Raw genomic sequence first — 26,298 nt, 5'->3', positions numbered from 1 at the left:
GACTGTTTTGAGAGAGAGAGAAGCATGGTTTGTTGAGGAAAAACACCACCGGGGCCCAGGCATCCAAAAAATATTTTCTGGAGGATCTGAGATTTGAAGGATTGGGGGTTGAGGGGAGGGCATTGTTCTTAGAGTGATTTCCAGGTGTGGAGAAAGGTGGGGAAGGAGGGAATGAGAAGCTGGTGAGGAGAGGGCAGGTGAAGGTGAGCTTTGAGGTAAGGTGGGAGAGGTTAGCCAGTGCCAGGTCCTAAAGGGGCTGTAAGCCATATTAAAGTGTTTGGCCTTAATTCTTACGTGAAAGATGAACATGTGAACCCTATCATGATGGTTGCATTTGAGAGAGATTGCCCTGGCAGTGGGGAGGAGGATGTATTGGAGGTGAGCAGATCAGCAAGTAGACCACCGGTGTGATTTTAAATCAGTGATACATTGTGGTCAGTGCCTGCTCACACCCACAAGCCAGCGACTTCCCTCCTTGCCCCAGCTTCTAAGTGCACTGCTGTTCAAGGGCTGAGGGTCACTCCGCTGAACAAAATGGTGGTAGTCTGGGCTTCCTGATAATTCAGCTGGTTAAAACCAACACACCCATAGTTCCAAACGTCTTCCTAGAGCCATGACTGGCTGCGTGGATGTAGAACCTGAACAGTCCTCACACTAAAGGAAGAAGCCCCGCCCACCCCCTCACTTGATTTAATGTTCTGTTGTCACCATCTTGAAATCCTTAATTTTTTTTATTTTAATAATTTTAATAATGATACATCATTTCACAATGCACTTAGTTCCTCCTTCAATATTATTATTTTTTAACAATAATGTCGACTACAATTATATATATATACATACATATATAGATAGATATAGAGATATTTATCTATCTATCTATCTATATATAAATCCTTAATTTTTGAATGAGTGGCCTCATGTTTTTCATTTTGCACTGAGCCCCACAAATTACATAGAGGGTCTTGCCTCCAGCAATCTCTAGGTGGTAGCTTTCAGGCTATCCTTTAAACCCTAGGGCAAAATGGCTTGAGGACTTTAGGAGGTGTTATAATATTAGACACAGAGTGTGAACAGTGGTTCCAATGACAGAGACTAGAGGGTCTTGCCCTAGTCTGGCAAACAGACTCTTCTGGGGCCTGTTTTGACCTGCCTCTCACCAGAGCCTCTACAGCATGACATACGGACTGAGGCCAGAAAATGCTTCAGCTCAGTGGAAGAGGATGAGGGTATTCTTGACTTTTGCAGGATTAAACACTTGGCGGAACTTCAGGAAGAAAGCACTTGGGAAAAGGTAAAGCTAGCTGCTCCCTTCTGCTGCCCTGGCTCATTCTCATTTTCATGGTTCTTAGCATGTTTATTCTCTTCTTTCCAGTGGCCAAAGGACAAGTTTAAATTTCTTATTTCCTCTAGGGAGCCTGGAGAGAGGCAACAGGCACCAAATACAGGAAATCATGTGGAGAGGATCTCTTATTTATTACAGTTCCCATATTACTTCCCTTCCCCCAGCCTCCGCCCCCACCTCCAACCACACTGTGTCTCCCAGCTTTTTCCTGCATCACAGAACAGAAGGCAGTTCACCTCTGCTCCCTAAGGTCTGTGGGAGCCTTGAGGAGCTACAGTCTGGTTTTGTGAAAACCCAGGCTCCTGTGTCTGTGTGACTGAATGGGAAACTCTTAACTTGCATCTCACATAAGAGGGTCTTGGGAAGATTTCCAGGATAGGGTTAAACTTCAGGAGCCTGCAAACCACAGAAGAGAAAGGTAGGTCACTGCGTTATTTTGTTTTGTCTTGTTGAATGTGAATCTACTGCTCTGAAGTAGATGTGTCTGTCCCACATGGCTTTTCTAGGTGGCTGCATGTTTTCAACCTGTGTCTCGTTGTGAAGTACGGATTTACGGGAGAGTGAGGAAAAATAGGGAGGGAAATGATCTCTCTCCTCTTGGGTTTTTGAATTTGTACCTCTTTGGATAAAGCAGGCCAACCAGCATACTACATGAATCTGATTATTATATTCTCTTTGGAGGGAAAATCCCATTGGAAGCTGTATTTTTAATTTTTTTTTGGCTTCTGCATAAGGAAAAAAATGTTTACCACCTGCCTTATCTTTTCAACAAGGTAGACCCCTCCCCCTCCTTTTTTTCCCTACTTTCTAAGTGTTTTCTTTCAGTTAAAGATATACTCAAGATGACAGAGAATTTCTAACAGGGATAGAAATAAGAGTTTCTAATTTAGGGAACCTGTGAGTTGTAAGTAAATGAACAAGCACTTTGCTCAGGATCCGGTGGGCTTCTGTGTTACTTTCCAGAATTTGCTATGACACAACTGCTCTTCCTGAAGTTTCCTGAAATTAAATGCTAGTAGTGACAACATATATCAAGTGATGGCTGAGAAGGATGACTTTATTTACTCTCTTGTGAAAACTGTCTGCAAGGATGTCACTCAGCCCTTAGCTGGCTGCTCTTTTTGGTCACTATTGGGCTCAAGATAATGTGTTCACTGAGCTATGGAGAGGGGTCAAGGTTTATTCAAATAACACTGCATATTTCTCTGGATTTTTTGTTGTTGCCTTTTATGTTTTTATTGTTTCATTTGTGTCTTCACAATCAGCCTTTCCTCTGGGAGAAATATTTTATAGCAACTTCATAGCACATCAGCCAATTCATACCTATGTATTGGACACTGACGACTCTTCCATAATTTATTTAGCTCAGACGCTAAACATTTCTTGCCACTCATGTATTTCACCTCAGCATAGTCTCCCTCCAGTCCATCCTCCATATCCTGCCACAGGGTTCTTGGGAAAATACAGTTCTGATAGTGTCACTCTCCTCAGTGAAACATTCCCGTCACACCCATGGCTTACAGCCTTGCTGCCTAAAGGGTAGTCTCGGAATCAGCCGCACCAGGCATGGCTTGGGAGCTTAGAGAGGCAGATTCTCCACCCCTTCCTCAGACGTCCCAAATCCGCGTCTTTGGGTGATTCCTATGTACGTTACACTTTGAGAAGCCCCAACCAACGGAGGGTAGACAAGACCTCCAAGGTCTGCCCCTTATCATCCTGTCACCTCTCCTTACCTGACTTTCCAGCTGATTTAATACCTTCCATTTCCCCAGTACACGAGAGCTCGAATGCCTACATATGTCTATGTGTGCTGTTCTCCCTGTTTGGAATACCTCCGTTCCTCTTCTCCACCCGAATACCTATCGCAGCCTGATTTCTGCCCCCTTCTTCCCCCTCATCCAGGCCACCTCATAATAAGTGTCCCTCGGGTCTCTGATTTTATGGTATACTTTGCGAAATGCTCGGTCATACTCGTAGTCCTCAGCACATTAAATGATGGTTACTATGTTTATTTTCATCTTGGAAGAGTTATCAGCCCTTGATTTCTGAATCCATAGCACTTGAAACAATGCCAGGTGCATAGCTTGTGCTCAGTCAAATGTTTATTGAAGTTATGGACAAATGAATGAACAAATGAATGGATACATTGTTTGTAGAACCCAAATTTATGTCCAGAGTGAGACCTACAGTTTGACGCTTCCCAAGGAGATTGCCAGCCCCTGCAACATTTTCCCACACTCTCCTTTATGAGACTGCTGGATTCAATTTTTTTCACCAAATGTTTTGAGTATCTACCATGTGCCACACCTTTCAGACGCGATTCTTTATGTCCCCTCATTCTCTACCACTCCAACCCAGAGACTTACTCATTTGTCAGCAAGTACTGCACAGCTTCCATACCCCGGGCACTGTGCTACATGCTAGGGACTCGATGGCAAATGGCACAGATGTGAGTCCTGCCTCCATGCAACTCCCCGTACAGAGGACATATCTATTCTCAACCTCTATCCTGCTTCTCCCACGAAAACATTAAGGAAAACTGAAAGAAGTCTGATTTCTAATACATGTTGGCACAGCCAAGCACAGACCTCAGGACCTTGAAGGCAGCGTGATTTAGTAACAACAAAGCTGGGCTGTGTTTTGGGGCCCTGATTTAGTCCTGCATCTGCAACTCACTTACCATAGGAATTTGGGTGGGTCCACATCCATTCTCTGAGCCTTGATTTTCTCCAGTGGTGAACAAGACAGAGAGCTACAAGGAAGAGGTGTCCCTGCCTTCATGAGTGCACAGAGAGGGTGATATCATTTGCACTCAAGTTCCCTCATGCTCCACGATTATTGGAAGGGCATTGTTCTGTATTTTTCAGAGTCAAACTGGCCAAAGAGACTTTAAGGGAGTCATTTCATTACCACGCCCATATGCTCAGCCACAGACATTAACCTTGTCCTTTGGTACCTTCCATCGAGGCCAGTGTGGCAGTGGCTCTGCAGCTTAAAGGAACCCACTTGGCGTTAGTTGTTAGGTGTAGCACTGGTGTGAAGTGGAGCCCCTGAGGAGAGGGGCAGTGTCATCCTCGGGCAATCTCTGCCCTTGTAAAGCAGCCGGGAGAAGGGAAGGAAGAAGCTCTACCAAGTGGTGCAGGAAAAATCTAGAAGCCTGTGGACATATAGCCAGTCCCTGACCCTCACTGTGGCATAGCTGCAAGGACTCCCTTTCTGACGACATGTTGGCCTTTTCATGTTCCCACCTTAAGATGTGTGGCTTGACCAGATCTCACCCAGAATCAGATGTTGGGGTAGGTTCCCAAAAGGACACAGTACCCTTTGTCCTCAAGCTTTGCACTCCCATGGAGTGCATGGTCAGCTGGGGGAAATCAAATACTTTCTCTGTATTCTGCAGACACAACCCCTGGGCTCAGGTTGAAGCAAGCTGTGTAGGCAATTCGAATCAACCACTCTCCCAATTTGAGTGTTCTTGTCTTGCTCCCCTATCATCTGAAGCTTCTGTACGAGATGCCTCCTAGATTTCCCAAATTCCTCTGCTTCCTGTTGCTCAAGCATTGCTTTGCTGCCATGCTTCCTGCATGCGCACCTTGTCTGTGGTTGCCCTTCAGCAGCAAAAGTGTTTTTTGTTTTTCTGGTTACTTCCTAACTGTTCAATTAACATTAAGTTCTGGCTATTGTAAAAAAAAACCACAAGAAAAACAAGTGTTGGCAAGGATGTGGAGAAAAGGGGACCCTCGTGCACTGTTGTTGGGAATGTAAATTGGTTGCAGCCACTATGGAAAACAGTATAGAGGTTCCTCAAACAACTAAAAATAGACCTACCTTATGATGCAGCAATTCCACTTCTGGGTATTTATCCGAAGAAAACAAAACCACTTTTCCGAAAAGATATGTGCACCCCTAAGTTCATTGCAGCATTATTTACAATAGGTAAGATGTGGAAACAACCTAAATGTCTATTGCTAGATGAATGGACAAAGAAGATATGGTACATATACACAATGGAATATTACTCAGCCACAAAAAAGAATTTGTGACAACATGGATGAACCTTGAGGGAATGATGCTAAGTGAAATAAGCCAGACAGAGATAGACAAATACACAATATGATTTCATTTACTTGTGGAATCTAAAAACAAAACAAATGAACAAACCAAACAAAACATACATACCAGAGCAGAATGGTTCTCCCTAGAGCGGAGGGGTTTGGGAATGGGCAAAACGGGTGAAGGGGGTCAGGAGGTACAAACTTCCAATGATAAAAGAAGTAAGTCATGGAGATGTAATGTACAACACAGTGACGATAGTCAATAATATTGTAGTGCGTAATTGAAAGTTGCCGAGAAAGTAAACCCTAAAAGTTCTCTACACAAGAGCAAAAAAGAATTTTGTAAGGCAACAGATGGTAACTAGACTCCTTGTGGTGACCACTTCTCAGTATATACAAATAGTGCAACCTAATGTACACCTGAAACTAATATGTTATTTATACTTCAATAAAATAATGTCATTTATATTTCAATAAAATAAAATAGAAAAACCCCTTCATCTCTATTAGTAAGAACAAGTTGCAACAACAAAAGGAATGTTAACCCTTGTGGAACGTTTCTGGTGGCCTGCCACAGAGCTCATAATGTATCTGAGATCAAACTTGGCTATAGACCTGGTTCAACATTTCTTTTTGAATGAGAGGCGCATGGTGGGCTAGAAAGAGGCAGACCTGGTTTTGAATCCCCATCTGCCACTTTGAATGAGCAAGTGTATCCTGCCAAATCTGTTTCATGCCTGAAAATGCAGATACTATTGAGCACACAAATTGTAGAGATGACTAATTAGCTAGAGTACTTAACATGTTGCCTCAAGAAATACATCAGATCTTAAAAGAGGAAGCTGACCAAGATGGGAAAAATGAGAAAACTGTCATTTGCAGGATAGTTGAAGGAACCAGGGGATATTTGAAGTGAGAAGTCGGCCTTAGGGCACGTGAAGGCTGCCTCTCAAATATTTAAAGATTGCTCTATGGGGGAAAAGAGGTCAACAGAGGATCACGAGTGTAAATTATAGGGTAACAGGTTTTAGCTCAGTGTGGAGGGATTTACCCACCATCAGAATTGTCTAAAACTGGGAGAGCTGCCTGCAGCGGAGGGAACGCCCTGTTCTGGGCAATGAGCCAGCACCCTGGAAGACCATGGCTGGGGTGTTCCAAAAGGGATGCCCGCACTGGGTGGGGTCCGGGTGATGACCTCAAGGTCCTTCCCGCTCAAAGCCATCAAGAGTATTGTGATGTCAGGGCCCCAACCCAAGCCACCAAATGAAGGTCTGCAAAAAGCATTCATCAGGCTAGAGAGTGATCACAGCTGCCTTTTTACTAGCCAGCCCTACCTATCTACTCCGATCATTTTAAAATTAGGATCTTTGCAACAGCAGAGTTAGGTTGGACTTCCAGGAAAAAGCAAAAAAGAAATGTGAAGGATGAGGTGGGAAATGTTCATTCCAAACAACTCCTCTTGGGTTACTCTTTAACTAGATTGTGGGTTACTTGTTGTGCTGCAAACACATTCCTGTTTGATAGAAAATTGCCACATTTTGGCACATTTTCAGCCAAACTAGGGTCAGCAAGTAACAGCAAGACTCAGAGTTATGTCCCTGAGTTTTGCTCTAGCTATAAAATGGAAACATACATCTATGGATATGTATTCTTGGCCATTCAAAACTCTAATTTTAAAAAGTGTGAAATGATGATTCTACCATTTTCTAAATTGCGGGGCTTCTGGGTGGAGTATTTAACTTTGGGGGAGACAGGAGAACTTGCTAGAACTGTCTGCCTGCTCTGAGTCAAATTCGTCAGCCATTGTTCACCCACCTTTCCTTTTCTACTAAATGAGTCGCATGAGTAACAACAGCCTCTCTGCCAGCTATGGATCTGGAAAGTTTTTGGGAAGGGAGAACTTAGTTACACTGGGTCTTACACCCAACACGCACTGCTTTAGGCCGCCCCGGGGGTTCTTTGCTAATACTTCATCCTTCCTGCACTGGGAAGAACTGGTTGGTCTTGTGGTTTTGAACGCTCACATCTTTCTGCAGTTGTTTGGGCAGCATGTCAGCATGGCTTTTGCTTCCTTTCTTCTTGTTTTGAAATCCTGGGGCAGGAAAAGCAGCCCTTGCAAAGTAATGGGTAACAGCAAAGTTTTTGATTTTGTCAAATCGAAATGAAACCATGAAATATTTTATTCTCCAGGTTTACCTAGGCTTGCTTTCTTAAAAACAATAAAAAAAATATCCCTTTGAAATATAATCCACTGTGCAGGGCAAAATCATAGAAACCCATGCATGTTTATTTTTAGATGCAGATCAGCCTGCCCAGCATAGCAAAGCAACTGCCTAATGTCCAAACTATGGCCCTGGGAATTTCCTCTAACAAGCCTGTGTTTCCGCACATTGTTACAGTACAAAGGGCAGAGGAGGTCTGAGTAGGAAGGCTCATGGTAACCCCGCCTAGAGTGAAATCAGGGACCTGTCATTCCCTCAGTCTACATGGTCCTTAGTGCTGGGGTCAAGATGGAGGTCACCTGCCAGCTCTGGGAAGATGCAAATGAGTAGACATGTATGATTATTTAATCTAAAAATATCCCAGGGACCCGTGATGGCATTTCAGAAATAAAGCCTCCGCTTTCTATTAGTAGTCTAGAATCTAACTCTCACCTGTGCTGTGAAGTGGAATCTGGTCTAGCCCAGAAACAAAGATGTCATTCGAAGATCTTGGTTTAGCGATTAGTAAAGGGGTTATTAAGCATATTAATAAAAGCATACATGTGCATGCATACAGCCCCAACACACACACACACACACACACACACACACACACACACGAGCAGTAATCAGATCCCTGAATCACCCAGATCTTTGCTATTAATGTATCTTAGGCCAGTTTCTGATCCTTGATTTACTCATCTACGAAATGGGTGCAACAAACCTGGCATCCTATTAGTTTGGGGACGAATAAGGTACATTGTTACAAATAAGCAGACCCACACTAGAGTTTTGCTTAAGATTTTGCATTTTGTTTCTAATGTGCGTGGAGCTCCTTAGAAGAGCTCCTTATAAAAATATTTACCAAGACTCCAGAGACTTTGTTGTTGTTTGGGGTTTGTTGTTTGTTACTTATTTTGGCATCCTTTATTGGCAGAGCTTTTCACACCTTTGTCAAGCCCTCCCACTCCTGGGGAAGGTCACTGCATTATTACTCAAGCTTGTGCAAAGCTCAAGGTTGTATCTGGGGGTCACTACAGAAGATGCCAAGATGGATCTCAGGTCTGCACACAGCAATCCACACGCACCCTGTGAGAGATCTGCAATCTACATTCCAGTAGCCCCGTATGATGATAGGGTTTCTGCACAGAGCCCTAAGGGGCGTGGGGACCTGCGCGTACAAACTAAGCCCTGAGCCAGGACAGGCTTGCTGGGCTCTGCCAGCAGGTGGATGACCAGGTCCCTTCTAGATCTACAGATGCAGGAAAAGGTGCTTTAGCCCTTTGGTGAAAATGTGAGAATGCTAGTAAAAACGCCTTTACAGATTGTTTTGTTTGCAAGTGTTTATCATCAGACACCCCTCAGGGGTTCACAGGGCAAGTTGCGAAAGTCCGAAGTGAAGCCTGGGAATTTCCTTCCACAAAGGCTGTGCTTCCTCTCTTTGTTACTCCTCAAAGAACAAGTGGAAGCATTACTAGAGATCCTTACTTAACCCTTTCTCCTGTCCGCCACTCCTGGGTCCTCACATTGCAGAAAAATCATGCTTCTAGCCTTCTAAGAAGCAGAAAGATTTCGGACTTGGGTTGTGTGTGGGCACCTAAAATTTCTACTTTGTTTACCATAATATGCTTTCCTACTAAACAAGCTGACCCAAGTCCCGTTCCCTGTCCCCAGGGCAGGACCTTCCTAGAACGATAGTTGCTTTTCCCCTCTGGAGTCTGTTTATTGGCAAAAAGAGGGCCATGATGAGTTGAAAGATTTTTCAATCAACCAGGTTATTTATTGAGCATATGCTGCATATACTCTACTAGCCACCAAGGGAAAGCAGAATTTCTGCTTGCAAGAGACATCAAGAACATATGCCCTATATATACAAACACATACACTCGTGCATTGTAAGTGAGAATGCAAAGAACCCAGAGCACTGCTTGTTCTAAGTCCAGGAAGATCAGAAAAGGCACTTGAACCCTTATCCAGCCGGAGACTAATCATATCCAGAGACATTTTCCTGGTGTGTCCACTGTTCTCAAATCTCTAAGCACTAGTGTGGCCAAGTGCACGCACGCACACAGACGTAAGATGTACACACATGCACACACAGCGCATCTGAGGAGACAGCTTTGCCTTCTCAGAGGAAATAGCTCTCTTGGCCTCTGACCACCAACTCCTTGAAAGTATCTACTTCAACACTCATCTCTTTTTCCTCCTTTCCTGTCTCCAGGGAAGAGACGGCCCTTTCCTGCATCCGGAACTCAGCTCTCACCCCCTCCCACCCTCCCTATGGCCTCACTACTTTCCTCTCTGATTGGCTCTTTCTCATTATCATTTAATTCTGCTTAGGTCCTTCTCATCTCAAAACAATAGGAGCAGCAGCTCTTCCCCAACCCTACAGTTCCTCTCCCATCTTCCTTTTCTCCTCACCAAGAAATGCTTGCAAGAATTATGGATATTCATGTTATTGCCAACGAGTCACCCTGCAAACCACTCTTTCTGTCTTCCCGTCTCCCCTCCCCCCAGTGCACCTTAGTGAATGCTCCGGCTAAATTTCTCTGTCACCTCTATGTCCCCAAGCCCTCCTCGCCTCATTGTCTGTGGCACTTGATATTGTTGACTGCTACCTCTAGTCTTGTCCCTGCCTTCTGCGACACCACAGTTTCCAGGTTTTTCTCCTACTTCTCTCGCTGCACCTTCTCAGTTTTCTTTGCAGGCTCCTTTTCCTCTGCTGTTGTTCCTCACCTTCCTGGTGGCTGTGACCTGGGCCACCTTCTCTTGTCCGTCTACACCACCTCCCTACTGCAGGTCATTCCTCTGCCTAGAGTCCCCTCACCCCCTTCTCTGCCAAGTAAACTATCGATCCTCCAAAGCCCATTTTAAATGCCACCAGATTACTTCCTTTTTACGTGTCTCCCATCCTTGTGCAAAACCCATGTCTCATGTACGTGCCCTCACAGCACTTTCTCCAGCCTCTGTTATGGTGCCTTTTGTATTTGTATTCTGAGTAATCGTGCACACGCACGTCTTTCCTAGGATGTAGAGGTGCCATCTTATTCATCTTTTTATTTCTTCCCCTAGCATAGTAACCTGGCACGTTAGGTTTTCAATAAATGTTTGATAAAGAATAGGGAATATAAAACTGTCGTTTAACAAACAGACATTTTGATGAATTTATCCCTGAGCTTAAAATAACATCCTTACTATTCTGGGATGGATGTATTCGTCATTTTTATGTTAATGTAATTTAAGTTTAACGACTCACATTTAGCCTACTCACAATACCTTTACTCAGTGTCAAAATCACAATTCTTAACACTTCCTACTTGAGTTTTAAACCTCTGTTTAAAAGCCAGGAAGTCCAACTGGGACTTCACACTGAATTTAAATTCCCTTTAGGGAGAATTTCTGACTGTGTCATGGGTGGCATTGTATTTTCGTGCATCTGAAGTGGGGTTGCCATGGTGGAGCAGAACTAATATTTTGTCAAGGTCACCACTTGACAGTGGAGCTGGCATTGCATAAGCTTTCCACGGCTGCACCTGCAGATCTTTTGAAATCACAGAGGTTGATTTGCCGAGTTGTCTGAAGGAGAACCGTGGGGCCCACAGGAAGATGAGCCTGAACATGGAGTCAGCACATAATCCACAACCTCCTGTCTCCTGGGAGTGCACAGGGCAGGGATGGGTCTTAGAGGACAAGGCCACAGGCTCACCCAGACCTGGGTGGTGAGGGTACACGGCATCCTCTGTTGGGCTATGAGGACAAAATATGGGACCGGCTATTTGTTTTGAAAACTCTCATTCCTGTAAAATCTCTATTTTGGGTTTTTATAATAACGTATGTAAAATATTAGTACCAGAGAACTGTAAATGACAAATAAAATACTGGAGATACAAAGCATGGCTCATCCAAGTGTGGGCTAGAGATCACCAGTGGACAAATTGGCTAGTGCGCTGGTCAAAATGCAGATTGCCAGGCCCTAGCTGCCCTGTGAAATCAGAACCCGTGCGTGTGTGTGTGTGTGTGTGTGTGTGTGTGTGCACGCATGGGGGTGGGGAAAAGGAAACAGTGCTGCCGAGTCCACATTTTTCAATCGGCACCTTAGATGTTTCTTCCAAAGTCTGAAGCACATTTGATTATGTGTAAGTAACAGTAGTTAGAAAATATCTGACCGTTTGCGTTTAGAAAAGTGTTTCTACTGGTGGTTTAAGGGGCCCCTTCCTGCATTCTTCTGGGTAGGTTAGTCATTTTGCCATCTGGGCTCCTCTTTGTAGAAACATTCTTCCTGCTGAATTTGTAACCCTTCTCTGGGCCACAAGTTTGGAAGAGAACCCTGTACTGCTTTATACCATCCCTCAGACCATCATGTGCTTAGCATTTTGTTCACATATCTTTCGGCAGTTTATCTTGGAGCACAGCATAGCATAGTGGTAAGAGTTGGGTTTAGGGTTCGGAATCTGCCTTAAGCCCTTCAATTGGCTTGACCTCCTATCTATGGAGTTTTTAAACGAAGCTTAGCAAGTTGCTAAACCTCGCCTCCCTTTCTAAAATGGGAATAGCTAGCTAAGTAGTTCATAGATTATTGTCAAAATTAAATGACATTGTACATAAACAATCTTCTAAAAAGCACGTAGTCGTAGTCCAAACCCTTTGATGCAGCTGGTTCTCAGCAAGAGATAGCAATTAATAATAACAACAAAAGTATCATCCACGCCACCGATGATGACAATAAACTTTATACACTTGGGAAACCCATGGATGATTTGTTTTTACAGAACCTAAAACAGTATTCTGCACAAAGTAGGTGCTCAAAAACATTTGTTCAGTAAATGAGTATGTTGTAGTTTATTGGTAAAAAAAATAGGATTTTTGAAATATAAATATGTAAGCAAACTGCTAATGTAACTAGACATGTGACTAGAGAGCAAACTTGGGATGCTCTTGATAAAACTCGAATAATTTTGTGCTTTTGCACACCTTACCTGTGAATTCTGCTTATTTTATCAGGCAATTCCCTGTTTTGCTTGTATGGTTAAGTTTCATATCTGCTGTACATGACTAAATCCAGGGTTGTCTTCTCTTTTTATTTGAGACCCGCCTTAAGTCAACAATTTCATAAATGACAACTTTTAAGAACATGGGGGTTTTATTGATTGTTATGGATTATCCTTCAAAAAGAAGGCCTCTGATTAAGGGATTGGCTAATACTTATTTCCTATTTCCTGATATACCTTAGTTCTGTTTTTAACTTCAAAAACGAAACCAACAAACTTCATCTTTTACACACACACACTTCCAATGGTTGTAAATGTAGGATGTTGTTGTAGACTTATAGAGTACTGTATCAAAGAAAGAGAAAGGAGAAAGGAATATTAGCAGCCTAGAGAAGAAATAAGGAAGTTTGGAGAGAGAGGGATCGTGGGAGAGAGAGAGAGAAAGAGACAGAGAGAGAGAGAGAGAGAGAGGCATTATGTGGCGCTTCCAACTGCAGAAGCCTCTTAGGTCCTTTTTGTAGTTAGCATTGAAGCATAAAACTCGAGGCTTTAACATTTATCAGGCTCTGCTCTAAGCACTTGAAGCAACAATTCTATGAGACCATTGTACTGCTATCTCCATTTTATAGATAAGAAAACTGAGGAACAGAGAGATTACGTAACATGCCAAATTTACATAGCTAGTAAATGGTACTAGGTTGGTGCAAAAGTAAATCCGTTGTTTTGCAATTTTTTAAAAAAATCTTTTAAACCGCAATTACTTTTGCACCAACCTAAGAGCACTAAGACTTGAACCCAGGCAGGATGGTGCCATAGCCCATGCCCTTAACCTCTTATAGCACCTCTAATGATGTGCCTCCCTGAGGATTCGTTTATAACAAACATTGACTGAGCACCTGTGCCTGACACTGTGCTAGATACAGGACACAGAAGAGTAGACAAACAAGGTCCTGCTTTGGCGGTGAGAGCGGGGGATTGGGGATCATAGGACCGCAGAAGAGCACACAAATAGCCCATTATAAGCTCTCTGACACACGGAAGTGAGGAGTGGAAGTGTACGCAGAACTAGAGGGAGTGAAAGGCAGCTTCTTGCAGGGAATGACCTCGATTTGGGCTTTGAAGGACAATGGGAGTTAGATAAGTGACAATGGAGGAAGGAGGTAGTTCCAGGCAGAGGCTAGAGAACAGAGTGCTTGCAGGGCACTAAAGGAGTCCAGAGTAAGGAGAGTAAGATGAGAAAAACTTGGGAGAGAGAGGTGAAGCTAGATGTGTAGGCAGAAGCCCTAATGATTCAGGTTTTTAGCTTAAGATAATTGTGCCATTTTGGAGAGAGGATGGACTCCCCGTGACCTAACCCGGCAGCTTATCTATTGTATCTGCTAGTGTTTCTCTAAATGCATGCAGAGATTCTGATGCAACTGGTGGTTTTTCACAGTGAGAACCACTATGGTGAAAACAGTCATGCTGTATCTCAATGGTTATTCAACTTTCGTGTGTATCAGAATCACTCTGGAGAACTTGTTTAAACACTGATTACTGGGCCCAACCCCCAGAGTTTTAGATTCTGGAGATCAGGGTGGGCTCAAGAATTTGAATTTCTCACAAGTTTCCAGGTGGTGCAGCCCTCTGCAGAGCAGAATCTCTGAGTGTGAAGTCAAAATTATTTGGGTGATTCTTAGGCCGCACTAACATTTGAAGATTCCTGGGAGGAAGAATGACTAAAGCTCTTCCTTTGCTGTAATGCTCCTTTAATTTTTAAATATTTCTGTAGTTTAAGAAAATCGAATCCAAATATTCCTGATATCTTGTTTCATTCTGGTCTGCAAGTGGTCAAAATATGGTGACTTGTAGAGTTCTTCGGAATTTGAAAAATCAGCCCTTTGGAACATTTGTTTGCGAAGCAGGAAGTCACTTGTTACCCAGTGCAAACACTTGAGTCAAAGGTTTGCCCCTTTGGAGGGCTTTAGAGCTGTGGCTTTGAGCATGTGTCTCTGCATTTTGGAATAATTTGAATCTGAGCCTTTATAGAGTGGACTGTGAATGTGGAAATATGAGATTGGTGTCTCTGAGTGTGGCCAACTGGCTAAGGCCAAACTATACCCCTTGGGTTGTTATTTCCTTTTTGATAGATAAGGCAGGAAGAGGCTGAAAATCCAAAGGCACCTTGAACAAGGGAGGGGTGAAAGGATGGATGGGGAAGAAAGGATCCTAGATGCTTAATGTTCCCCTTCGTTTAAAAAAAAAAAATTACCTCTTTTATGTCATGGTCACAAACTACATTTCTCACACCAAAGATGTAGAAGAGAAAGATTCATGTGAAAAACAGCAAGTGGCCAAATTAACAATCTTTAACACAAGGGAGTAATGAAACAAAGTGAGGTTCCTAGGAGCAGAAATAATTACAAGTCATAAGAAAATCACTTCCCGTGAGGATAACATAAACTCCGCTGTCTATAGTATTGGAATGCAAATGCCATTCTGAATATCTGGAAGCTTCTGGAAATCATCATTCATCCAAAGTAGATTCAACTCCATTAACTCTCTCATAGAGAAGAAATGGGATAAATATATGTTTTAAGATTTTTCGATACTAGTTTCACCATAGGTTACCAGAGAAATTAGTGGACACCCCCACCCCCTCATTCTGTATCCTCATCCTCACAACAAAATTCAACCTTTACTGAAAGTGACTTTTGAGTTTTGAAACAATGGGTTCAAAGGGAAGTTACTAAAAATAATTCAAATCGACAGTGATTGTATTATATAAAAAGGAAATAAGCAGAAAACTACTTTCATTGAGCCCAAGAAACAATTAGCTTTTATTAACTTGCTCTTTCCCCTCATTTGTTTAATTTTCACGTAGGGATTTTAGTTGAAGTCCTCCAAATATACTGATTTGGTTGTCTATTTATTTACTATGCGCTTCCATGAGGTTATGGGGCAGCCAGTACCCTCCCATTTCCTAATGTCTCCTCCTCACCTTTGAGCTCACTGGCTCCAACCCCAGCTCTGCCCTGCCCATGCTAAAGTCACATACCTTGAGCTTAACCACTCAACAGACCACGTTAAAGCAAGATTCCCACTCCTGCAGGTAGAAAAGAGTCACTCATTAAAGGAGGGAGTAACGAGTCCCTGAGACGTTTGCTTTGATATAATCAGAAAAACGGGAAAAAATGGAAAACTAAGGTAAATTCTGGGGAGCGATGAGGGCCTGCTGAGAAATGCTTTGCAGTAGAACATTTGTGTAGTCTCTAGAACAGTAGTTCTCAGAGTTTGGTTTGCATAAGAGTCACCTAGAGAGTTTGTTAATAATAAAGATCCTAGGCTCCACCCTGCGACTTTGGTGAGAAAGTCCCAGGGGTCTAGTCCCAGGGGCTGACCTGCACCTACCAAGACGCTCCGAGCCTCTTATGGCGAGAAGTACAGGTGGACGGCAAGATTTCATCAGCGTCTTGGAGGTGAAGGGAAGGAAAAAGTTTTCCTTTACTTTCTTAGAGTCCCTGGCGGGGTTTGAAAATTAGACTGACAAAGTCATGTTAACAGGAGAAAAGCATATATATTTATTGAAGTTTTTCATGATACAACAGCCTGTATAAAGAAATGAAGACCTGAAGAAATGGTTAAGCCTGAGTGTTTTTATGCAAGGTTTGATAGAGTGGAGAGGAGAGGAAAGATATGACAGGACAAAGAGTATAAGGTGAGTGTAGTAAACTTTTCCCAATTTATTTCTCAAGCAAACATTGTCATCACGCCTGACATCTCTCTCTGTCTTGGAAATAAGGAAGCTCCCTTCCTCTGCATAGAAGGTGGGCAGCTCTCACATGAGGGTCTCAGGGTCTGATTCAGGGGAGAAGGATGGGGGAAAATCGGAGAGACCTTTCTGTTTCCGCCATTTTTCAAACTCCTTCAGCTTCAAGTATCCAATATACCAAGGTGTCATATTTTGGGGTAGCGTGTCCTGAACCCCGTCAGAGAACAACTCACCTCCAGTGGCCTCATCTACCAGAACCTCACTCTCCTTTTTGACAACAACCCCAAAAGTTGCTCATTATCATTGGCTTCCTAGATGTTTGACAGAACAGGGGAAAAATACAGAAATAGACAACAGTTAGTTACTTTCCCATCTACAGTGTTTATTAAGGCTTCGAGGAACATGGGAGGGAAGCTATCAGACTCAGCTCTGACTTTCTGCTTAGGAGATGGCAGGGGGCAGGGTTTGATACTGGGAAAGAGAGGATGATGCTTTAGAAGGCACTCAGAGCGTTGTCATTCTTACGACAAAGAATTTGCAGGCCAAGCATTTGGAATTTATTCTGCATGCTTTTCATGGTTAAACAGTGCACATGCTTTCTAAATACACAAAATTAAACTGTAAATCATGTGTATTCACAAACTATATATAATAGAAAACATTTCTGGTTGTTGATAACTCCTAATATCACCTTGGGACTAGGATGGTTAACTCATAGAGGTCACATTGCTTGGGAAACTGACATACACATTTGCAGGTAGGAGCCACGATTGGCCTCTGTTTAACACAAATAAGAAAAATTGAGCACCCAGTGGAAAACCCAGTAACATGAGATGTGAGCTAGTGAGACTGGTAGGGGTGGTATAAAAGTTGGAAAGGGATTTTCAATAACATGGAAGAAAGAGAGGTGTGATGCCACCCCCAGCAACACACACACACTCCTTATAACTCTGACTCTGCTTTATGTTTCTACATAGTATTTTTGCTCATCTGATATACAGAGGGTGCCAAAAAATGTATACACATTTTAAAAAAGGAAAAAATTATTAAAATTGTAGTACTCAATATATACTGATAACAAAAGATGAATACAAGTCACATTTGACGTCTGCAATGACAAGAGGTGCTCAAAGTGGTTACCATCAGCGTCCAGACACTTCTGAGTACGGCAAAGTACTGCTTGAGCAACGCTGACCAAAGTGTCCACTTGTATACATTTTTTGGAACCCCCGGTACAACTTATTTGTTTGTTTATTGCCAATATATCTGTATCAATCAAGGCACTGGTTAGAAAGAAATGACACTCTCAAAGGTTAACTGACAAATTGTGAGCAGTTAAGTCAGCAAGAACTGGCAGTATCAGGAAGTCCTTGATCACCTCCCCTAGGACATGCAGGGGCAAGAAGGTTGGGGTGGGGTGTCAGAGGAGCCTGACAAGATCTGTGGATGTGGGTGAGGGGGGTCCCCCAGAATCTGTGGCTGAGGGTGCAGGCACACAACCACTGACAAAACTGCAGCCTAGCAAGAAGGGGAGGGGAGTATATGCCGGGCTCCCCTCCTTCCATCCTTCAGTCTCTTGCTCGGAACTCCCATGCTCCCGTTCTTCCCATAACCCTCCCAGATGACGAGGTGTTGGAGGTTGTGGTGTTAGCCTCTTGGGGCACAGAGCAGGGCAGAGAAGGCAGAAGACATATCTGGAGGCTAGCCAGCGCTCTCCCATGACTAGAAAGCAGACCCCTAAGGGACAGTGTTTTTGTTTCTTCTTATCTCCAGTGTCTAGATTAGTACCTGGAGCATAGATTTTTCAGTAAATATTTGGTGAAGGAATGAATGATGCATGAGGTGGAGGAAGAGACAAAAGAGGATTTAAACAGTTAGTAGATGATAATGATGCAAACCCACCCCCTGTCCCTATTATCATATTTAACTAAATTCATCCTTCTTCATAATGCTTTCATGAGAAGTACAGGTATAGCAGGCAGACCTGGATGAAACGAATGAGAAGATACCTGGCATCTGATTACAGGCATATTATGCTAATCAGTTATGCAAAATTTCACTTTACACATTTCTAAATCTTGTTCTATGAGCAGCTCGTCTTGATTAGCAATAGATGGACCCCAACGCTGTACACCCAACAGCATGACTGCAACAATCTGAAGGTTAATGCTCCAGTGTCTACCGATCCTGGAGTCATGAGAAGGTTCAGCCCCAGCGAACCCCACCCCAGGCAGGACAGACGGCCTCAGGCATGAGGTAGCTCTGGGTTCCAACCTCTCCAAGTCAGCTGCTCAGAGACTGAGTTTCCTGGCTGTAAAGTGAAGATGACAGTGGTTCCTCCTTCACACAGTTGTGAAGCTCAGTCGGGGCCTGACCCACTGCCTGGCGTGGTGGAAACACTTAGGAGTAACCAGAAGGATTGTTTCTTGCACAAGACAGGTCTCTAATCTTGAGAGAGGTGTGGAGAGTGCTGCAGAGGCTCTGCGTTTTGCCATTCATTCTGTACTCTTGATTAGGGAGAGGGTCAGGAGGTAATAGGACAGCCCGTCCCCAAGCAGAGCTTCCTGCTTCCTTCCTTCAGGGTCAAGTGAAGGGAAAGCTGGTTTCCCTTCTGAACCCCGGTCAGCGCCACACACCACATTATTATTTTTCTTTCAGGTGGCCTGGTGGGCCTAGAACTATATTGAGAAAGAGAACTGTGCAGCTCTTCCTTCCTCTGGTCAGGGAGATGTTTCCAGATGGAGTTGAAATGAGGAACAGGTGGGGGTCTTGGGCAAAATTCCCCCTTGCTTTAAATCCAGGGGGAGGCAAGATCAGTTTCCCTTGGAGAAGATGGGAAATACATTTGTGAGTCTTGATGTTCACATGGTCTTCCTTTTCCAAGGCTCTCCTCACTTCAGTTTGCTAGTCCTTCCTCTGCCCTCTTTGGGTCTGTATCCCTACAGGACTGCTATGAGTTACAATGGATAGGCTAATGAAATGGGGTGACCCTCTGACACAAAGGTCTCCTGTGCTTGTGTTATGAGCTTAGAGAGACACTCTGGAATCGGTGGCACTGAGGGTGGGATGTGGGGAGAGACCCCACTGGGTGCAGGCAGTAAGGTAGGAAATGTCTGTAGAGAGTTTAAAATCAATAGTAAAACCAACTAAAAGTCCTTTTTAAGTTATCACATGGTGGCAATTCCAAGCAATGTTGGTGATAAAATATTCTTTCTAAAAACTCTTTTGTTGGTGTAAGTTCTAAACAAGTGCTCCCTTCACTGGTGAGTTTTAGTAATATAACATAAGCTCATAATCAATAGTTTTATTATCTTTGAATGAATGCTGTATTCTATATATAAAATTCAGAAAACTCAGTTATATATGGGCTCCTTATATATGGGCTCCTGACTTAGGGGGCCTCAGCTACACGTGCTGGCTTCAAGAAGTTCCTAATGGCTTGGGACTGTGAAGTACCTCTAGCCCTTGGAATGTGACATGTCCCTCCCTGCCTTTGAACAGTAGATTTAGAGTCAATAATGTTGGCATGGTGGTTGTAAAGACAAAAACCAAACCAAATCAAACCTGAACAGCAGTTGCTTCCATTCTGTCCTTCTATCGGACCACGTAAGTAGAGTTTTTATTAGTGTTTGAAATTTAAAACAGTGAGGGAGAGTGTAAGCTGCAAAGTGTACTCTTTTTATTTGGCAAGTACAAATTTGAGTTTATACTTAAATATTTTACTGAATTTTAATAATATTTTAAAGTGAAATGTTTTATTTTTAGTCCATTGCTTTAAATCCAGAGATTAATCAAGAAAATAAGGATTATTACTGAAAATAATCTTCTCATAGAAAAAGAGGGGGAAGTTAATAAAGGTTGTGGTACAAATGTCAAATACACTACATGCCTCCATGGTCCAGAATTATGTGGCTGATTTTACAATTCAAAGGGTGTGTGTGTGCATGTGTGTGTCTTATTGGGTTTAGGAAAACAGTTTTCTCTCTTTAAGTCATTATGTGATTCCTGGAAAATTCTATGATTTTAAACATAGACATGTACTTAGATATTTCTCCTGCTGGTACATATAAATAATCCCTGGGCAGGCACCTCGTGTATAAGGTGATTCTGGCTCTTAGGAAGGGATGATATGAGAGCATTTCTAATTCAGACTAGTAAGTGACCTAAGGGCCAGAGGTCACTCACAAGAGCGCCCATAGTTAACGAGAGCCCAGCAGGTTCGTGTAAAAAGTCCCAGGCAGAGGTAAATCCTAAGTGTGTACACATAATACCATGTAAAACACAAAGGCCAGATTTTAATGGCCTTAAATAAAGTGGAAAGTGGAACGACATTTGAGGAATTCAGGAAAAGACTAAAAATATATGTAGTTTTTCCTCCCAATGTTTTGGGTCAGATGAGGCAAACTCAAGGGGTGTGGACATGGAATAATGATGTATTGTTGATACGTAGCTCTGTTTTGTGTACTATGTGTCAGCTCTAAAAATAGTATAGTGGTCCTAAGAGGCAAACTTTGAATTATAGAAAGCAATGTAGTTTGGAAAGGTCTTGAACTTGGAAAACTGGACCCCTCATTGTCCTGGGATAGGCCATCAGAGAGAGCGATGGAGGGCTGGGCAACTTCCATGCAGCAAGGTGACAATCTGCGTGATGGTGGGCCATTTCCAAGGGCAGTAGCAGCCACCGTGAACACCTTTCCCTTAATCTCTTACTCCATCTATTTCTGAAAAACTCAAAAAGTACAGAGTAGAACCCAAGGCAACTCAACTCTGGGTTTACCACCATGGTCCCCAGGCTGACTAGGAGATCAGACAGACTCAGAGTTTGCCATAACTGTATGAAACAGAACAGACAGTGAATAAAAACAGTGCCAAAGCAATGGCTTACCAATGGCTTAGATTTGGGGAGGCAGGGAATTCAGTAAAGCTACGGGGAAGCCACTTGAAATGAATGGCTAATGGTTCTCCCCGATATTAAACAGGCAAGTTGTTTTGAACAGGAGCTACTTTCCCGAGTAACGTGTGTAATATTTGGAAACTTTGTACCCTTCCATTTTTCTTTAAAAGTAATTGACTATAGGTGAAATAAAAAGTGGTATTCGTGGTTTAACAAGATCTTGCTAACTATCAAATGTTTAATTTCCACAAAGCTAAGTCACGAGCTTTGTTATTTTTTTAACATTCCACATTCTCCCTTCTCCCCAAGGAGTTGAATTTCAGAAAGCTTGATTGATTTTCATTTGTGCTTCATTTTCCATTCTCACAATTGCTGCCCCCAACTTTATACTCCTCCTCAGCGATCTTATTTTAGGCCCTTTCTCGGGGCTGAATTTCAGAGCCATTGTTGTTCTTCATAGAAACAGGCGTCAGCCGGTCTTTGTCCGATTTCTCAAGCAAACATTGTCAATGTGCCTGACATATTATGTATTCTTGAAAGGGCATTTAAAAAAGAACACATCATTCCTCCAAAGGACTGAGAATAGTATTAGTACCGGGACGTAACTGTCAAACATATGGTAGAAACAAAAAAGCGGGGACTCTGAAGGGAGGTGGGATGCCCACTTGGGAAGTGGCAATTTTTACCATCAGGATAGCTTTCCCTGGTTGACCAGAAGGTGATATTGACCTACTAGTGATACCTTCATATTATAGGTCTTAGAAAATGTATCGAGACTCTGTTATGTGCTGGGGTTGTCTACTTCTACCTCAGACATTACTTCCACCCCTTGGCTAAGATGATGGAGTACCCCTTCTTACATACGGGGGGACTCCTGTGACTCTACTAACAAGCAGAAGGCAGGGCAGGTGGACATTAGTATGCATGGTGTGCTAGCAGTCAAAGCGATGCTGCGATTATGCTTTTGGAAATACTAAATCCCCCCGTTGGGGTATGTACCCTAGCCAGCAGAAAAAGAGAAGAGAGGCAAAACAACACTTCCCCTTGATTCATTTATTCATGAACAAAGTATTCATGGAACACCTACTATGTTCCTTAGTATTTTAGTTCATATTCCCTTTAAAATTAATCCTGCCTCCAAATCAGTCATTTTAAACTAAGAATTTAAAAAACTAAGAATTGAAAAAACTAAGAATTAAAAACACTAAGAATTAAAAAATAGTTTTTAGACTATCAATTCTCAGGTGTTCAATTTCCTTCTTTCTTAAATACATCCTTAACCCAGGTCCATGGATACCACATGAATAAAATTCAGGGCGTCCATGAACTTGAGTGGGAAAAAAAATACACCTTTACTTTCAATAAACTCTCATTGAAATTTAGAATTTCCTTTAATTAGAAACATAGGTAATAAACCACAGCAGTATTAGTTGTACCGATGACTTTATACAAATAGAAATCCCAGATATTTTTATATCACATTATTATGTTGCAGAGCCTCAAAATCTAGTTTATTCCCATCACTACTTAAAATGTGAGCGTGATTAAACCTGCCTCTTTAAATCTCTTAATTGAACAGATTAGTAAAGAAGTAAATATATTATTACTAAATCCCATCTTGTTTTAATATTTCAATAACTATATTTCAATATGGTTATTTTCCTGCCTAATCCTATGTATTTTGTTCTATGCATTTAAAAACACGATTCTGAAAATGAGTTGATAGGCCCCACCAGATGGCCAGTGGAGTACATGGCATAAAAACTTTTTTTTAACCTTATTTTAGTAGTCCTGTCAGCCAGGACCACTGACATACAAATGCTTTCAGTATTTGTATGCCTAAAAATACCTTTATTTTGCCCTTATCCATGAATGCTTTTTCAAGTATGGAACCATATGAAAGCATCCTGGAAGAAAGCATGTAAAAAAAGACAGTGGGATCCTGGAAGCCTGGGGCACACCAGCTTTTAGGGATCAGGTAGAGGAAGAAAGGCCACCAAGGGGACTAAGAGGAGGAACTGGTGGGGAAGAAGAGACATAAGAAGAGTGGGTGCCACAGAAGCCAGAAGCATATTCAGGAAGGAAGGAGTGGCCAACTCTGAGAAATGGTGCTGCAGGTTCAAGGAAGAATAGGAAAGGCACCACTGACTATGGTTGCATGGAAACCATGGTGACCACCATGAGTACCGCTCTGTGCAACAGTAGGGGGGAAGATTGATCAAACTGACTCCGAGGGCCAGAGAAGAGGACTGAGGAAGTGCAGAAAAATGTATTCAGCCTTTGGTCAAGATTTGCTATGAAGGGGAGCAGGAATCTGTTTCAGTCACTTGAGAGAGAGAGACATACGTCAAAGGAAGGCTTCTAAAGAGAGATTCTAGAGCTGTATGTTTTCCCTCAGACATAGTTAAGAACTGCTGCCCTTCTCTATTGTTCCTCACTTTTCTCTAACCACATTGCCCTCTTGTTATCTCTACTGTCTTCCACATAAAATCTCTTTCATGATAAACTAATTTATGCTTAAGAAGGTCTGACAATTAAGTTCGTGAACTTGTTGCAGTGATGTTGCTAACCTTTTTTGCCATCAGAGGGATTATTCATTATGAATTTGTACCCACTGGACAAACAGTTAACCAAGTTTACTATTTGGAAGTGCTGAAAAGGCTGCGTGAAAAAGTTAGATGACCTGAACTTTTTACCAACAATTCATGGCTCTTGCATCACAACAATGCACCTGGCACTATGAGGGAGTTTTTAGCCAGTACACAAATAACTATTGGAACACCCTCCCTACTCACCTGATCTGGCCCCCAATGACTTCTTTTTTGACACAAAGATAAAGGAAATATTGAAAGGAAGACATTTTGATGACATGCAGCACATCAAGGGTAATACAATGACAGCTCTGATGGCCATTCCAGAAAAAGAGTTCCAAAAATGCTTTGAAGGGTGGACTAGGCGCTGGCGTCTATGCATAGCTTCCCAAGGGGAGTACTTCGAAGGTGTCATGGTGATACTCAGCAGTGAGGTATGTAGCACTTTTTGTCTAGGATGAGTTCGCAAACTTAATTGTCAGACCTCATATATACAACTCACTAGAAATGGACAACATGTCAACCTTTCAAAGAGTCAGAGTAGAGGCTGTTACTTCATTTAAAGTAGTTTGTCTCTAAAAGTGTAATTTTAGGAATTAGGGGCAGACGGACATAGGTTTCTTTGGTTGCTTCTCAAATCCTGCCACAGGGGTAACAGCCTATACTGCTGATGTCACCTGGCACCATGTATTTCAGGTCACCATGGTGCCATTCATCACAATTTTAGTTCCCCTGTATTCTAATAAGTTAGAAAGAATTATTTAACATCCTTCCATGAAATAAGCTAGGCTCTGGAAAAATTTGGCTACTTTATTTAGAGCGTCATTTTTGGCACTAATTATTGTGATCCAAGAATCCTAAAGATGAACATAACACAATTTAATAGTGTCTCTTTCTCTACTTGGAAATCCTTACTCCATCTTAGACAGGTATAGGAATAAACACCCTACTCGTACTGGTGGAATTGTACCACTGTAGAGGCAAGGGGGAAAGCTATCTTAGCAGTGTTGGAATGGAGGTGGGGCAGGCATGCAGGCATAATGTTAAGAGTACTGCATGGGAAGACAGAAGATCGACATTCTAATTCTGGCTCTGACAATAATAGGTGTCGTGACCTTGGTTAAGCCTCTCAATTTCCCTCTAACATAATGTATCTGAAACAAATGATCACCACGTCCGCTTTAACATTCTTTGATTCTGATTTTCACCTGGCATGGAGGACTCTTCACCTAATATTTGCCCAGTGGTTTTGGCATCATGGTTGTTCAGTAATTAACTTGATACATTCTGATGAAGTGATCTCTAATCAGAGGCAAAAATGGGGGAACCTTTTCTTTAAGGTCAAAGGAAATGCCGAGGCCCTGAAAACAGCAGAGAGCAATGGAATCTGAATGGATGGTGACTTCTTGGGGACAGGGCTTTGCAGGCCTCAACTAGGGTCTGCCAGATGTTTGCAGATCACCCTCCCTGTTACCTGAGGTATACAATATCTGCCAGTGCAAAACGTCTGCGTGTAGGTTGCCTGATAAAGAAGCAGAGATAAAAACAGTAGTGACTGCCAAGTGTGCATGGACAAAAGAACACATATACTTTAGAGGAAATGCAACTTCCTCCTAAATAGATTCCTTCCCAGACTGAGATAAGAACGAATGCCCATGTCTTCAAATACCCTGCTCTTCTCCATGATACTGATGCAGGACAGAGGGACTGACGGAGAAGTCAATGACACATTTTGTCATTCAATAATGCTGATATCACGTGCATCATGGCTGCAGCATGTAGGTGGCCTATGTCATGCTGTGGGCAACAGTAAGCCCTTCTGCTACATGGATGACACGTCACCTAGAAGAACTAAGGGTGGAACCTGAAGGCTGGGGATGGCTCACAGGTTCCTGATGGTCAACCTGCCACAATAAGAAGTCAACAAAGGTAGAGGGCTACTGATCACACTTCTTTGGAGCCATGTCCTAAATCTGCCTCCATTTCCCTTATATGCTGTACTTCTCTCTTCCACCAAGAGAAGGCAGGAAAGGTAGTGCTGGAAGTAGAGTCCAAAACAGGATTCCACATGGAGCATGCTTTAGATTTCTGACGGAAGCTGGGGCCATCCTGGGAGGCCTAAAAAGGTGGGTGGAACAGGGGTGTCAACTGTATCAAACTGGTTCAAAAGATGGGAGCTTTGGGCTCTTCCATAGCAAAATAATGTAAGTATCTGAAAGATATGTACACAAAGAAGGAGTAATAACTCTGTCTATGGGTGGAATAGGTCCAGTAATAGCAAACACAAATTAAACCCGAGAGGCTGCAGCTGAGTAGAAGTACGAGCCATTCCAGTTAGCAGAGACTCTGCCAAGATATACACACAAAAGATAAGAAAAAGACCATTTGTATATTATAAAACTGCCCAATTATTTGTCGGTTCCTTCCTTGCATAAGGACAGGTCAGTGCCAGAGGGGAATATCTCTGGCCTCG

The 26,298-nt window shown here is 42.7% G+C and overlaps 1 protein-coding gene across 2 annotated transcripts in view; it reads left to right on the top strand.

Annotated features, from left to right (window-relative positions):
• The first annotated feature begins 1,537 nt into the window (after nt 1-1,537).
• ADGRF5 (adhesion G protein-coupled receptor F5) overlaps nt 1,538-26,298 on the top strand; it is a 98,510-nt gene continuing 73,749 nt past the window's right edge. Inside the window, exon 1 of one of the 2 annotated variants that reach the window (XM_019734692.2) lies at nt 1,538-1,763. The gene's annotated coding sequence lies outside the window, so the exon portion shown is untranslated. The remainder of the gene's footprint in view (nt 1,764-26,298) is intronic. The other variant, XM_019734690.2, reaches the window with a different exon arrangement.

The sequence above is a fragment of the Rhinolophus sinicus genome, linkage group LG05 (genome assembly GCF_036562045.2).
Source record: "Rhinolophus sinicus isolate RSC01 linkage group LG05, ASM3656204v1, whole genome shotgun sequence".
Classification (NCBI taxonomy): Eukaryota; Metazoa; Chordata; class Mammalia; order Chiroptera; family Rhinolophidae; genus Rhinolophus; species Rhinolophus sinicus.
This window is presented reverse-complemented; position numbering and strand designations above follow the sequence as displayed.